A 17,401-nucleotide genomic window follows, 5' to 3' on the forward strand; every position below is an offset into this window, starting at 1 on the left:
ATTAACTAGCCGTTAACCAACTGTTAAGTGGCATTTGAAAAAAAACACAAATGCCCTTCAAGTGTTATTTAATTTTCTTTGTCAACCATCTAAACATTGACAAAAAATTAATAGTCCTAAATCCTTGCCTTTTCCATTCAAGAAAGTTGGTGTCACGTTTGAGTGGGCATTCGGGTGACCCCAACCTTCTTGAATAGAAGAGGAAAGGATTTGAGACTGTTAATTTTTTGTCAATGTTTGGATAGTTGATAAAGAAAAATAGATGACACTTGAAGGCATTTGTGTATTTTTCAAATGCTACTTAATGACTAGTTAACAATAGGTATTATTGGATCGTAATGTTTTAAAAGTTCAGGTATTGAATTGTCATATTTTAAAGTTTGGGGACCAAAGTGGCACTAGGCCCAAAGTACAAGGTACTAATCGGGATTTTTTCCTAAAATAAAATATGTGTTATTGAATATGATTTTACTGGCTATCATGTTTCATAAATACTAGTGAATGACCCTGTACTAAGTACGGGGAATCAATAATGTTAAATTTATATTTATTAATATTTTAAATAATTATTAAAATTTCAAAAAATAGTTTTTCAATCATTATTAGAATATAGATAGTTTTCTTTTGTTATGATACATAGAGGGTTAATGATTGACTGAGATTGATAGAATGTAGGCCTAAATTATTGTGGATAACCACTTTTGTGTTTTTTAGGAATGGATTGAAAATGGTGGTAGTGGGTTGTGGGATTTAGTGGCAACTTCTTAGAAAATGCCACATTTATAGCTTTCTAGAAAAATGAGAAGGCCATGTGTGAGAATGGTGGGGGGCTGTATCCTAATACTGGGTTGTGGGCTTTAGCATAAATTTCTCAAAAACTGCCACATGTCTAGCTTTCTAGAAAATGAGAAAACCACTTATCTGAATGGTGGTAGTGGGCTTTAATAGCAACTTCTCAGAAAAAGGCCATGTGTTTAAATTTGAAAAAGCCATGTGTCTATGAAGGGATGAAAGATCCATCATATGGATGGCCAAACCTTGTAGGAGGTTGGCTGAAATTTCAAAAATTTATCACTCTCCCATGTGGGAATCACATTCCCTATTTTAAAAAGCTGCATTTTCAATGATCAATCTTGAAACCAAATCGGACCAAATCTAAAACCAAAAGGGAGTGGAGAGATATACATGATACGAAGTAATAATAACCTCCAATGAAGATGTTCACGCTCAAGGAAAAATCCAAAAACTGCTTCCACTACATATGACACGGTGCAGGATGAAGCAGAATCAACAGGACGACTCTTCAACAAGAACTGAATTATTCAGTAAGAATGAGATGGAGGGCTAGTGAGCACGCTTCATAATACATTTTCTACCTCAAGAACCCTTCTTGATCACTCCCACAGGTGGAGATCGAACTAGTATGGCAACAAGAGTAGGAGAGAAGGAGACAGTGCAATCAAACTCTGTTGTCTCTCATTGGAATTCAGTACTCTATTAGATGATCTAGAGGTTTGCCCTGTTCTTCTATTTATAGCCTTAAAGAGAGGTTCTCCTAATCCCATTAGGAGTTTCCTAATCCAAATCTTTTATTTGGATCTGGACTCTCTTTTAGAGATAAGGATAATCCCCTATTTTATCTGCAGATAAACATCAACATTCCTAATCTAATTAGGAGTTTCCTTATCCAAATCTTTATTTGGATCTGGATTCTTTGAATGGATAGGGATAATCCTTTATCCTATCTGCTAATCTGAATCCAAGAACCGCCATCTTTTAATTAATCTCATTAAGCCAGTTCGCATTGGGCTTTAGGCTTATTAAGTTTATCTACTCACTAGACCCTCAATATGCTGCCCAGTTGGTTATCTTTGTATGACGTGGGACCCAAACATTGATATACACATTAGCCACATGGGTTCAGCCTAGCCTCTGTTACAAAACATTCACTATAGGACACAGTGAACCCTTGAGCCCATCACCATGGGCTCTTAATGAACCCAACATTTACATTAAATGGTCATTGGGTCAAGCCATCTTATAAAAACCCAAGGACTATGGGCAGATGCAAAAAATTAGTCCATCAAGTATTACCCTCAATGGTCTTACACTTAACATTTCAGCCCATAATGATCAAACACTACCCGACAAGAGAGGACATCTCCCTCGGCTGCAAGGTACAGTGTTGCACTCTCTACTCATATGGATCCCAGGAATTAAAACATTTTGCAAACATTTTGTGAAACCATAATATGTAAAAACAAATTTGATATCAATTGTCAGCAGTTTAGGTTTCCATTAGAGAGAATGCATTCCCCAATCATTCGCTTTGTCCGACAAAGGGGTTGATCATGTCACTATGATCATCCACTCAGGTGAATTATTGAACTGTCCCAACATACCTAGGTTTTGACCCCCTCTAAGAATGTCACTGTTTGGCATGTCAAAGACAACCCAATCCAACACCTAGTGCAGTACCATAATCGAGTATAGGGGTCAGGTGTAACTTTCCAGTTTTTCCCATCTGTCTCCAAGGTCCTAGCTGAATTCACTGTTGAATACAGTGAACCCCTGAGTCCATCAGTATGGGCTCTTAATGGGCCCAACATTTACACTAAATGGTCCTTTGGTCCAACCATCTTATGAAGGCCCAATGACTGTGGGCAGATGTGAGATTAACCCATTAGGTTTATTATCCCTAAATGGTCTTGCACTTAACCTCTCAGCCCTTAATGATCATACACTACTCGACAAGAGAGGACCTCTCCCTCGGCTGCGAGGTACAGTGCTGCACTCTCTACTATATATATATATATATATATATAAGTATGTATGTATATCTCTATATAAATATATTTTGTAAAACAAATTTAAACAATTGAAATCAATTGCTGACAGTTTAGGTTTCCATCAGAGAGAGTGCATCCCCTATCATTCACTTTGTCCGATAAAGAGGTTGATCCTATCACTATGATCACCCACTCAGATGAATTATCGGACTGTCCCAACATACCCAGGGTTTGATCCCCTCAAAGGATCTCACTGATTGGCATATCAAAGACAACCCAATCCGACACCTAGTGTAGTATCATAATCGAGTATAGGGGTCAAGTGTAACATTCAAGTTTTGCCCATCTATCTCCAAGGTCCAAGGCAATACTAGAATTCTGGTCCGGTTTAGGGTTTCAAGAAAAATCACACTGCATGTACCTCAGGTCTCACCCTGGCAGCTTTGACAAGCCATCCCAACCAACTTGGTGGCACATCAGTGTCAGCCTTAGTAGGATAAATCTCCCCAGATCTATCCAAAGGTTGTGAAGATTCTAAGCTAACATGAGTTTCATAAGTGTCTAGTTTAAAGTTATTACACATAAACACACCATATTAGATTTACACTCCAAAATATGTTTTTATTTTAAAAACTCCTTGATGTTTCAAAGCATATTTACCAAAAAAAAAGTAAGACTTTTGAAATAAAATAACTTGTATTTATTTTTGAAAATAAAATATAGTTTAAAATGCATTTTAATTTTTTGATGATGTGGCAGTTTTAAAAGCAAATGAAAACAAAAACATTTTATATTGTGGAACACCTCTTTGAACATTAGTTTTAGGGTGCGGCATGTTTCAGAACCGTACAGATGGTTCAAAAAAAATTGGGTGTTTTGTTTATGATAAAATAGCAATGTTCAAAGAATCGATGCTTGATACTCAAAAAAGTTAAGTATTGAGCACATAATTTGATTACTCATTGTTCTTTCTCAAGTTTAAATATAGGTATATTAAAATTATAATTACTAATAGAGAGACCCATGTGATGCACGGACTGATTTTAATTATTAAAAGATGGCCATGTTTGATTTTGGGAATTGAATTCATTGTGGGTGAATAAGCCCCATGTTTGATTACATTCACTTTTCTAATAAAAAAGAAAAATGAATCAATGATGAGTGATTTTTTTTTTTGAAGGACAAAGTAACTAAATTATAATTCCAAAATATTAATATAACTCAAAACATTGTGAATTCCTTGGTATATTATGGTAAATAAAAGTAATTATGGGCGAGGCTTTTAGCCCTTTGAGCTATTAAATGGACCGAAACATTGTACTTTTTTTATTTACATGAATGATAAAGAAAGAGTTAAATATTTTCAGTAAATCCGTGATTTTCTACAAAAGCCGAAGGCAAGGCCTAAGGAGATAAGATTGCTCCTGGCTCCCTTTCAGCGACTCCGAACATATAACAATGTGAACTTATAATAAAACATTATATAATTGTAAGCGAACTTGGTGAATGAACTTAAGGCCATATTTGGTTCAATTCTTATTCTTATTCATTATTTTCAATGATAAAATTGTAAAATAAAGAAAAATGAGTAAAATGGGCAAAATGAGGAAATATTATCAAGAATCAAATGTTTTTTCAAAGAATTCTTTTCATGGTAAGAATGATATTAAATTTCAAACCCACTTCGTTACAAATATAATAAAACATTATATAATTGTGCTCCATGTTATTTTTTCATTCTTCAAAGAAATTCTATGTTGATGGTTATAAACCAAGGTTTTAAAAATAGACCCAAAAAATGAACCGTTCAGGCCATTGGTTTCCAGGTCTGCGGTTCAGTCATCCAGGTCAAACTGTTCAAACAGTTTAAATATTATAACTAGTGCTTACCCAATAGATTGGGATGTTAGGGTAAGATGAACATAAATACAAGAGAAAAAAGGTTTGACCATTTGAGAATGAGAGAGATGTAGGAAGTTGTCGATGGCTGAGAGAGTTTAGAAGAGAGAGAGAGAGAGAGAGAGAGAAGAAAAGAAGAAGAAGAAGAAGAAGAAGAAGAGGAGGAGGTCACGTGTAGGCTACGGTGGCAATGACGACAGCGACTTACAGCATCAATAGTGACAGTGACGATGATGAAAGTAGATCTGAGATTTCTCTCAATCTCAGATCTCTCCCTCTCTCTCTCTCTCTCTCTCTCTCTCTCTCTCTCTCTGATCTATCATCTAGACTCTAGTCTACTCTCCCAAATCTCTCACTATCTCACACATCCCTCAACTAATCTCTCTCTCTCTCTCTAGTAGATCTCAAATCTGAGAGATCTTCTCTTTTCATTCTTGATCTTACTTAATAAACCGCAAACCATTCTCCTGGTCGAACGGTTCAATGGTCAAACCATCTAGGTCAACAGTTTCATTGACTAATTCAATGATTTTTTACCAAAGATAAGGTTTTGGGGTAAAACGGAACCGGTCGCCTGAATGGTTTTCGGTCCGAAAGGTCTAACCATCTGAGTCAACGATGGTTCGAAAGCATTGTTATAAACAATCAACCTAAATTTCCAAACTGATGCATAACAAATGCCTAATGGTCAATGTCCAATGGCATAAATTTTCACAACAACAATAGCAGATAGATAGTTAACCATTGCCCATCCACGAGTAAAAATCTATGCTAGTAGGTAATGACCACGGATATAAAGCTTCTTCAAAGAATGAAAATGAGCAATAAGGGGCATTATTATTTTTCATGTAGGGATGCAAACGGATCGGATTGGATTCGAATCCGATATGGCACTATTCATGTCAGATCCGATTGGATCTGATAGGACTCAATTTGAATATGAATCTTATCTATAAGTCGGATAAAATCTAATCCAACTTGTATTCTTTAAAAACTAATAAATTATTAAAAAATAATAAAATATACTAATTTACAAAAAGTAAAAAAATATAATAAAATTTTAATTATTTTCATCATATATATACATGTTTTTTATAAAAAAATAAATAATATTACAAATTTATAAAAATATAATATAAAAAATATATTTATAAATAAATAAATGACATATATATATGTATTACACATGTATATTTATATTAATAAATCTATGATATATACCAGATCGGATCTTCTCGAATCGGATTGGGGGTGATCCAAATCCAATCCGATTAAGGGTGATCCAAATTTGACAAAATATAATCGGATCTCGGATCAGATCATGATACGACCCATGTGCACCCTATTTTCAAGCCATAGGTTATCTCAATTTTTGTGTCATGGGCTTATCTTCCATTTTAGAAAGAATGAGACCCATGACAATAACTTTGTAATCAAACTTTCTCATGTTGTTCATTCATGCCTAAAATGAATAAGAATTGAAAGAATGTGGCTCATAGGAGTCATAGCAAGAAACCAAACATGACCTAAATAGCCCCACGTTTGATATTTTATTTTTCTTTTAATTAAAAAACAAAAACTTCAAAGGAGTTGGAAATTGATGGAGCGCAATCCGGCCGGTCTTAGCTGTCAATGATTTCACCTATGACTGGAGCGACGGGGAGCCTGAAACGGAGAAGATGAGGGAACTCCGGGGAGAACCCGGTGAGGTAACTCCGAAGCTCAAGTTAGTATTCTCTCAAAGGCAAAGTAAAGACCAGATGGTGCAAAGTTCACATACCTTGTTGTTGGGGGTAGAGGGCCTTTTATAACCACTTCGCGCACTCACTCCGAAGCCCTTGTCAGGTCGAGTATGATTACCCTTGTTTCTCTTAGTTCGGGTGTCGTCCTTTCTATTGGGACAGAATCGCCACTACTCTTTGTCGGAGCCGTCTCTGTAACTGGAGATGGCTGTGTCAGGAGGCGGTGGCAGGTGGCCGTTTGGAGCGCAGCCATCAAGCATCAGATCCCAAGTCAGTCAGGTGCGCCGCCCTTGGGTACGGACTTCCTCGGTGTCAGGCATGGTACGGTTTGTTTGGTTTGGTGTCCTGAGGGCGATGTGGTGGAGTGGTGAGCGAGGCGAAGTCTTGAGTTCGGAGCGGCTATGCGGCCGTTTAGCCTCTGAACTTCTTTTACTTTCCGGGGTGGTCTCATATCAAGGATGGCCTTTATTTTTTCCGGGTTGGGCTCAATACCGTGCCGGTTGACAATGTACCCTAGAAATTTACCTGAGGTGACACCGAAAATACACTTGTTTGGGTTTAGTCTCATTCTATATTGACGCAGAATTTGGAAGATAGAATCCAAGTCTTTTATTAATTCCTGCGAGAACTGTGTTTTGATGACCATGTCGTCTACATAACATTCTATTTTCGTGCCGATTAAGGGCCAAAAAAGCTTATTTACAAGTCTTTGGAAGGTCGCCCCAGCATTCTTTAGTCCGAAGGGCATGACCTTGTAACAGTACAGGTCAAACTCGGTTATGAAGCTGGTTTTTTCCTCGTCGGACTGGTCCATCTTGATCTGGTTGTAGCCTGAATAGGCATCCAGGAAGCTTAGCAGTTCATGTCCCGAGGTCGCGTCCACTAGGCGGTCAATTTGGGGCAGGGGGAAGTAGTCTTTTGAGCAAGCTTGGTTCAGGTCGGTGTAGTTGACGCACATGTGCCACTTGCCATTAGCTTTTTTCACCAGCACCGGGTTGGCTACCCAGTTCGGGTAATGAACTTCCCTTATGAAGTCCGCTGCGAGGAGCTTTTCGAGTTCATCGTCGATCGCCCTCCAGCGCTCCGGGGCAAAGTTGCATTTCTTCTGTCTAATGGGTCTAACTACATGGTCAGTATTAAGTTTGTGAGTTATAAGGCCAGGGTCAATACCGGGCATATCTGCCACAGACCATGCAAAAATATCTAAATTTTGAAGTAAGAAACTCACTAGTTTGGTTCGTAGAGGCTCCTTAACGGAAGCACTAATCTGTAGCATTCGCGCCGGATCTGTAGCCGAGGTCGGGACTGCGACTGTTTCTTTAGTGGGCGAAGTTCGTTCCTCACCCTGCTCCGTAAGCCGCTCCAGTTTGAGGTCGTCGGCTACCTTGGTTTTTCCCTTTAGGGCGGCAACATAGCATTTGCGTGACTCGAGTTGGTCGCCCCGCGCTACCCCCACACCGAAGTCCGTGGGGAACTTCATTGCCAGATAATAGGTGGAGACCACTGCATGCAGAATATGCGTAATTGGTCACCCTATTTTGGCGTTGTATGGGGAGGAGGTCGCGACCAACAGGAAATCGTGGTTGAGTCTTACCGCGCACGGCCATGTGCCGACTTCCACAGGTACTGTTATCTTCCCCAGGGGCTTGACTTCCTCTCCGCTGAAGCCCACCAAAAGAGTGTGCGCGGGCTTCGGCTCGCTTTTCTGCAACTGTAATTGGTCGAACACCGATTTGAAGAGGATGTCCGCCGAACTACCTGAGTCCACAAGTACGCACCGGACTTCGAAGTCGCTGATCCTTAGTTTTATGACGAGCGCGTCGTCGTGGGGATAGTGAACACCTCGCGCGTCATCTTCTGTGAAAAAGATCGGTTCTTCTGTCTTTGGCCTCTTTGGAGGGTTCTGCTCCTCTCGGGCCGCCTCGCGAACTAACGTCCGTGCTGCTGCCGAAGTGCAACCTGCTACCACCGAACCGCCCACTATTACGTGGATGGTTCCCCGAACTGGCCTCTCTTCTGGGCGAGGTCGCTGCAAGGCTTCGGCCGATCTGCTGCTCGACTCGGGGGCATCCTTTCCGTGTTCCCCTTGCCGACATGCTTTATTACTATTGTCATTATGTACAAAATTTCTCAAGTACCCGCGACGGATGAGTCCCTCTATCTCGTCCCGGAGATTATTACATTGCTCGGTACTATGACCGTGATCTTTATGAAAACTACAGTATAGATTTTTGTTCCTTTCGTTTGGGTTGCTCTTTAGGCGAGGTGGCCACTTTATGTAGGGAGCGTCCTTTATCGTCATCAAGATCTCGGTCCGCCTTGTGTTCAACGGCGTGTAATCCGTCCGAACTTCTAGGGGAGCTCGAGACGGCTGGCTTGGCTTCGCCTCTCGGGCCTGGCTTCTTCTATCGCCTGGGTTGGAGGGCTCGCCTTCTCTTTTTCTTTTTTCAACCCCGCCTTCGGTTCTTTGGTTGATTTCTTCCTCCGTTCTCATGAACTTGTTCGCGGGCTTGAGGAAATCGGCCACGGTTGCTGGCTAGCTGGCCACCATGTGTGATTTGAATTCTTTGTGTGTTACCCCTCTTTTGGCCGCTGCGAACTGTACCACGGGATCTAACCAAAGGATCTACAAGCATGATTTATTGAACCGCTTGATGTAGCTCCGGATGGGTTCTCCTTCTCTTTGGATTACCCCGAAGATAATTTCCTCGATTCTGGGGCACCGCTTGCTGGTAACAAAGTGGGCGGTGAAGATCTGCACGAACTGGGCCCAACTTCTTATTGACCCAGAAGCTAGGTTCCGGTACCAGGTGCGGACCACCCCCTGAAGGTGGTGGTGAAGGTCATGCACATGCATGACTCACTGGCCCTAGCGAGGTGCATTTGTGACTGGAATGCGTCGACGTGGTCGTTGGGGTCAAATGACCCATCATACTTGTCCAGAGATGGAAGTTTGAAGTCTCTAGGCAAGGGGACTGCCAGAAGTTCTGATGAAAGCGGGGAAGGGACTGAGAGAATTGGGAAGGACACGGGTAGTAGTTCGGCGACTTCGCCGACGCCTTCTTTGAGCGGGCCTGGTGCTGGCGTTGCTGGCCTCCATGTTACCGAGCTCAATGGGCCCGGAATGCTGGCCTGCTGCTAGGGCGCTGAACCGGTTCTCCGTGAGTGGGAACTCGGGCTTGGAGCACCGAGGTGACTTTGTGGGCGAGGTTCCTGACCCACCTGCGAGCTGCGAGGCGGGGGTGATTTTTCTTTGCTTTCGGCTTGTGGATGAGGCCTGCCTGTTAGGGGGGTTCTGGGGTTGGGAAGCTTCTCCTCGGTGAGGTCGCTCACCTTGAGGGGAGGCCTTAATCGGCTTCGAAACAGGGTGTCGAGGGGGGAGAAGTGACTGGTTTAGGTGTAGCTAAGGGAACTACTGCTGGTAATGGTGTTGGGAGAGGTGGTGCAGTACCTGGTGTTGCTGGAGTTGGTGCTGCTGGAATTGTTGCATTTGGGCTTGCATTACCCGCATGCATTGCATTAGATCGTCCAGCTGGTTCTGGCGGGTTGTTAGTGGGACAACAGTTGGTTCAGCGAAGTTTGTTTCAATAGTTAGTGGAAGAGGGATGTTCAACGAAGGAGGGTTCAGGGGCACCACTGCTTGTGGCACATTCAAACCCATCCACTGAAAGAGGGATGGTGAATTGCCCAATGCACACCACGGGAACATGGAGTTGCTCTCTGGTGGTGGCCGTTTCTGTTCCACGTCCTGCACTGTTGGAGGAGACCATGGGTGTTGGAGTTTTTGAAAGACGGGTAGGTAAGAGAGATTTAGAGGGAGGATTTTAGAAGCATTCCACAGACGGCGCCAATTGATGGAGCGCAATCCGGCCGGTCTTAGTTGTCAACGATTTCACCTCTGACTGGAGCGACAAGGGCCTGAAACGGAGAAGATGAGGGAACTCCGGGGGAAACCTGGTGAGGTAACTCCAAAGCTCAAGTTAGTATTCTCTCAAAGGCAAAGTAAAGACCAAATGGCACAAAGTTCACATACCTTGTTGTTGGGGGTAGGGGCCTTTTATAACCACTTCGCGCACTCACTCCGAAGCCCTTGTCAGGTCGGGTATGATTACTCTTGCCTTTGTCAGTTCGGGTATCGTTCTTTCTGCTGGGACAAAACTGCCACTACTCTTTATCGGAGCCGTCTCTGTAACTAGAGATGGCGGTGTCAGGAGGCGGTGGCAGGTGGCCATTTGGAGCGCAGCCATCAAGCGTCAGATCCCAAGTCAGTCAGGTGCGTCGCCCTTGGGTACGAACTTCCTTGGTGTCAGGCATGGTACGGTTTGTTTGGTTTTGGTGTCCTGAGGGCGAGGTGGTTGGAGTGGTGAGCGAGGCGAAATCTTGAGTTCGGAGGTATGTCCTGTATTGCTATAGGGCAGGCCAGTTCGGCGAGGTGTGTCCCGAACTACTATAAGGCAGGCCAGTTCGGCGAGGTGTGTCCCGAACTGTTACATAGGCCAGTTCGGGTTACTGTCTGGCTTGGGGCCGAAGGGAGAGTTCGGGCTCCTAGTAGGGAGTTCAGACCGCTGGTAGGGGAGTTCGGTCTGCTGGTTTCTCCCCTTGGTGCTCGCGCCTTAGGCGTGTTTTTGTGCCGAGCTGTTGCCTTTGCCACATGTTGCGTAACTGTGAGGTCGGGCCAAATCTTCCTTCATCAGAAATCAATGTAAAGTAAGCTGACATGATCTTAAGTATGGATTATTAATCATTTTCATACGCAAATTGATTATTAATCATTTCCATACGACAACAAAAATAAGGTTTAGCCTAATTATACATGAGACCTATAATTATCAATGATAATAATAACTTAAAACTTCAATTTTGATAACAAAACCTTTGTAAAAATGATTATGTTGAAAAAGCTAGGGTTTTGAACCAAATTGTATCTTATAAACAATTTATAGGGTGTCAATGGTATTCAAAAGTCCGATTTCAAATTCAAGATTGACATATTCAAATTGAATTTGGATAATTCGAATATCTAATTGGTCGAATTTGGATATCCTATTTATACCAAATAACTAATCAGATTTGAATTTGGATACGACCTAATTCGATTTGATAAATATCTGAATTTGACCAAATATTTAATTCTTATATATAATATATAAATACTGAATATTTTATATATAATAATTAAATTATATAAATAATTTATATATTTATATACCTTATATAGATAAAATATTTGTTTTATATATTTATTAATTATCCAAATAATTAATTGGTCGAACTAGAATCGAATCAAATATTCGAATACAATATTTAATCGAATTCAAATTCGAATATTGATTTTCAATATCTATTAGATATCAAATCGATTTTTTTAGTTGGATTCTAATTCAGATATTGCTTGCTTCGATTTGAATTCAGTCCGTTTACACCCCTATATAAGACTCACCCTTTTCCGGACATAAATAATAACAAAAAAATTACAAAGAAAACAAAAAGCCTTTACTCTTCACATATTATTAATTATATAATCGATTCAGATTTGAATTGCTTCAGAACCACAAGAATCAGTCCCAACCCAATTATTTATTGGGACAAGACACATAACAGAACCAACACAATTGGTTTGATCGAATAAACCCGACCCATTAACAGCCCTAACCATACCTGACCATGACATAGCACGCGGAGGCGCGGACACCGCTGCACTTGTCTTATATATTTTACATTCTATAGTTTGGTAGAGGAAGCTCTGTCCCCATCAAGGTAGAAAGTTAGTACTTAGTTCATGATAGAAATTATCTAAGTAGACTTCAAACGCCATCAAATAATGCCTGGTTACTTTACCATCTAAGAGTGGCTACAAGTATTTTATTACTATTATTGATGATTATTCTAAATATACATGGGTATATCCCATGCGGACAACGGATGAAGTATAAAAAATTATCCAAGACTTTCAGCAGATGATCTTCCCCCTATTTCAAACTAAAATCTAAAATTTTCAATCAGATAATGCCAAAAAGTATTTTCATAGTGATCTCACGGAATTTTTTGCTTCACGTGGTTCATTTCACCATAGCTCTTGTGCCTGAACACCACAACAAAATGGTGTTTCCGAAAAAAAAAACCGACACCTTATTGAAGTGGCCTAGTGTTTACTAATCCATATGAATGTCCCAAAATGATTTTGGCTTAAGGTTGTCCTTTGTGCTACCTATCTCATCACCGTATGCCCTCTCATTGGTTAGAGTGCAAAGCCCCACATCAACTTCTTTTTCCTAAGGCTCCCATTCTTTCCATTCCTCCTCATGTGTTTGGTTGTCGTTGTTTTGTCTAAAATTTGTCACCCACTCGTGAAAAATTAGACCTTCATGCTATTCCTTGCATCTTCCTAAAGTATTCTTTCACTCAGAAAGCATACCATTGTTTTGATCCTGTTTCTCGGAAGTTTTATGTTTCCATGGACGTCTCTTTCTTTGAGAGTGAGCCTTTTTTCCTTGTTTCTCCTCAGGGGGAGTGTAGGAATGGGGAGAAACTGCTTAAGCTCCCTCCTCTTCCTGATCCTCCTTCTTTTTGTGTCTTATTTCGCCGTCACAAAGGCCAACCAAGTGCAAGAGCTGTGGAGAACCTAGAAGTTGTACCTCCAATGCCATCAAACTCCCCGGGGCGGATCATACTCACTCAGGTATCTTGGTTCCTATCGTTGTCCCTGCCCCTATTGCTATTGATACCTTTATTGCTAATGACATTGACCTTCCTATTGCTATTGATACCTTTATTGCTAATGACATTGACTTTCCTATTGCTCATAGGAAAGATGTTAGAGTTTGCATCACTAAACACCCAATTTCTCACTTTGTTTCCTATGAAAACATTTCACCCATTTTTTGGGCCTTTCTCACTTCCATTGACAGTGTTCCTATCCTTAAGAATGTGGCAGAAGTTCTTTTAGTATCTAAATGGACAAATGTTATGAAGGAAGAAATTAATGCTCTACATAAAAATGACACATGAGAACTAGTAGATCTTCCTAAGGGAAATGATCAAGTGGGATGTAAATGGGTGTTCACAGTCAAACATAGGGTTGATGGCACTGTGAAGAGGTTTAAAGCTCGTTTAGTGGCAAAGGGGTTTACACAAGTGTATGGAGTTGATTATGTAGAGACTTTTGCACCCCTTGCCAAGATGAACTTCATTAGAGTCATGTTCTCCCTTGCTGCTAATCTTGACTGGGATCAACATCAACTTGATATTGAGAATGCAATCCTGAATGATGACCTTAAAGAGGAAGTTTACATGGTACAACCCCTTGGTTTTGGGCTCAAGGCAATGAACAGAAAGTGTACAGGTTGAAGAAGTCTTTACACGGGATGAAACAATTACCGAGTGCCTGGTTCAACAAGTTCCATGTGGCGGTTCTACAGAAAGGATACAAGCAATGCCAATATTATCACACTTTGTTTGTGAAAAGAGGGGAAGGGAAAATTGTTGTTGTGATAGTATATGTTGATGATATAATTATTATTGGCGATTGTAAGGATGAAATCCAAAAGTTGAATATTTTTCTTGCTACACAGTTTGAAGTAAAGGATCTAGGTCCTCTAAGATACTTTCTTGGAATTGAAGTTGCTCGCTCCCAAAAGGGTATCTTCATTCCCAAAGAAAGTATATTCTAAATCTACTCTAGGATACAGAAAAATTAAGAGTGAAGCCAGTTGATTCCTTTATTGATCCTAACCACAAATTATGTGACTGCCAATGTGAACCTATCAAGGATGTGAAACAATTTTAGAGACTTAAAGGAAGATTGTTATATCTTTCTATGACTCGCCCCGACATTGGTTATGCAATTGGTGTTTTTAGCCAGTTCATGCATGCTCCCATGACCACTCTGTTAGACAGTTTTGTATGCCCTTAGCTTCAATCAAAATTGATGTACTTTATGAGTTTATTGTAAATGAATAAAAGTACATATTTGATTCATGTTCCCTTGGTATGTTTCGGTGTATTACCCTTAAACTGGACACTTATAAAGACTCGTGTTACTTTTGAATGTTCACAGCCAGTGGGTTGGTTTGGGGAGACATATCCTGACAAGGCTGACACTGTGGTGCCACCAAGTCGGTTGGGGTGGCTTGTCTCAGCTACCGGGGTGAGACCCTAGGCACATACAGTGTGGGATTAATTAAATCTTTGAACTGGACCAGATTTCCAGTATTGCCCTGGACCTTGGAGATTGATGGGCAAAACCGGAAAGTTACACCCGACCCCTAGACTCGATTATGATACTGCACTAGGTATCGGATCGGGCTGTCTTTGATGTACCAATCAGTGAGATCCTTAGCGGGGGTCAAAACCTGGGTATGTTGGGACAATCCGAGAATTCATCTGAGTGGGTGATCATCGTGACATGATCAACCCCTTTGTCGGACAAAGGTAATGATCGGGGATGCACTCTCACTGTTGGAAACCAAGACTGCCGGCAACCGATTTCAACCGTTGAAATTTGTTTTGCAAAATATATTTTATATGAGATATAAAAGTATATATATTATGGCTTCTAAAATGTTTGCAAAAGGTTTTAATTCCCGGGATCCATATAAGTGGAGAGTGCAACACTGTTCCTTGCAACCGAGGGAGACGTCCTCTCTTGTCGGGCAGTGTATGATCATTATGGGCTAAGAGGTTAAGTGTAAGACCATTGAGGATAATACCTGATGGACTAATCTTGCATCTGCCCATAGAGCCCATTTGATGGGTTTCAGAGGGTGCACTGTCTTTAACAGTGTATTCGACCAGGCCTTGTAACAAAGGCTGGGCCGAACCCATGTGGCTGATGTGTAGATCAATGCTAGGGTCCCACGCCATACAAGGAAGCCAAACTAGGCAGCAGTTAGGAAGGTTAAGTGAGCACATAAGCTTAATGGGCCTAAAGCCCATTTCGAACTGGGCTATTAATTTAGTTAATTAAAGGGGCGAATTCTGAGATGGATTAACAGTTAGGATAGGGTCTTAATCCTATCCACTCAGAGAGTCCAGATCTGAATGTAATTCAGATCTAGAAACCTCCTAATAAGATTAAGATAAAGCTAATCTAATCTGCAGATAAGATAAGGATTTATCCTTATCATTATAAGAGAAGGCTGATCCAAATATGATTTGGATAAGCACCTCCTAATGGGATTAGGAGCTGATTTTTTAAAGTTAACAAAAGGAAGGAGGGGGCGGCAGCCTAGAGAGAGAGACCAAGAAACACATCAGATCCTCTTTAGTGCTGAAATCAAGAAGAGAGAATTCTGCACCCTGCGAATACTCTCTTGCCGCCTCCCTGCTCTTGCCGCCCTGTTTGCCAGTTTGATCTCCAACTGTGGGAGAAGTCAAGATTGGATCTTGACATCAATTTTTTGAGAAAGGATTGAAAAGGAAGCTGTGCCCACGTTCCATCCTGCTGTTTCTTGCGAAGACAGAGTTCTTGGGGAAGAACACTGCTGATTCTGCTCCATCCTGCACTGCGCCATCTTCAGTGGGAGTAGTCTTTGGATCCTTCATTGGGCGTGAACACATTCGTTGGGAGATATTGCTTCTCCGTATCATGTATCATTTTGTCCCATTCCTTTTGGTTCAGATCTGGTTCAGTTTAAGGTTCAAGATTTATCCTTGAAAATATGATTTTCTAAATAGGGAATGTGATTCCTAGTTGAAGGGAGAGAAAAATTTTTGAAATTCGTTCCTTATTCCGCAATCTTTGGGCGTCCATGTGATGGATCTCTCAACCCTTCACACTCACTTTGAAGTATCAGAAAGAGTTCTCAGATATCTTAAGAAGTTCCTAGGCAATGGTTTGTTGTTTCAAAAGCACGGACATCTGAAAGTTGAAGTGTACACTGATGTAGATTGGGTAGGATCCCTAAATGATAGAAAGTCAACTAGTCGCTACTGTGCCTTCATAGGAGGAAACCAAGTTACCTATAGGGGTGTCCATGGTTCGGTTAATCGAACCATGGCACTTTTTTATAAACCAAACCGGTGGTATCGGTTTTTCCAATTCTCCAAACCAAAACTGAATCTGTACCACCGGTTTGCCAGTTTCGGTTTTTGACTGGTTCGATTTTCGGTTTTTTGGTTTTTTGATTTTATATATATATATATATATATATATGATGTGGCTCATTGTGACACTAGCAAGTGCACTAGCCGTTCAAGTAGTAAAGTAGTGAATAAAGTATCGTTTCCACAAGGATTTAGGAAACAATTACCAATACTAAATTGAGCACTTTTTATCTGATCAACAATAAATCAAAACTTTATTCAAAAGCTAAAAATCATAAACTAAAACCTATCTAAATTATTAGCCCAATTGCCTTCAATTCAGGTTAGAAGAGTAAGCAGTTAATGTTAATATCAGAATTCAACAATCAATCAAATTGAATCATTCGAATAGATTGTGATTAAGCCTTGGTTTGGTGAAACCCCAAGGTCATGAACAACCTCTTTCGAGTGAATGTTCATCCTATGCATTAATGATGATCCCCATATCTCTATCAAGGATCTAATCCTATGCATGCATTTCTTCAAATACTTCTAAGGCATCAATTCAAATCTGAATTGATCACCAACTGAATTGTGCAAGTTATCTCTAACCTTAAATCCAACTCAGTTCTTGATCAATAGATCTGAATTCCTATTGTCTTTTCTCAAGCACTCTAAGAATCCAAGCTTAGATCAATTCGGCCAATCTGAAAATTTGCAGATCTGAAATCTCTTTCAAGCAATTCAGATATTGCAATCTCATATCTGAGTTTTGAAAGTTTAATTGGCTGAATTGATCTACAATTAACCCCTAATCAAGAAACTTCAAGAACAATTCACACCCATTCGAATGAGTAAAAAAGAAATTGATTGCTGAACTGGAATTTAACAAACTTAATTACAACAATAAAGAATGGAAAAACGAGAAAGAAAAGAAAATTACAACAA

Source organism: Nelumbo lutea, chromosome 1 (assembly GCF_056320005.1).
Source record: "Nelumbo lutea isolate HS-2025 chromosome 1, American lotus-T2T, whole genome shotgun sequence".
NCBI classification, from domain to species: Eukaryota; Viridiplantae; Streptophyta; class Magnoliopsida; order Proteales; family Nelumbonaceae; genus Nelumbo; species Nelumbo lutea.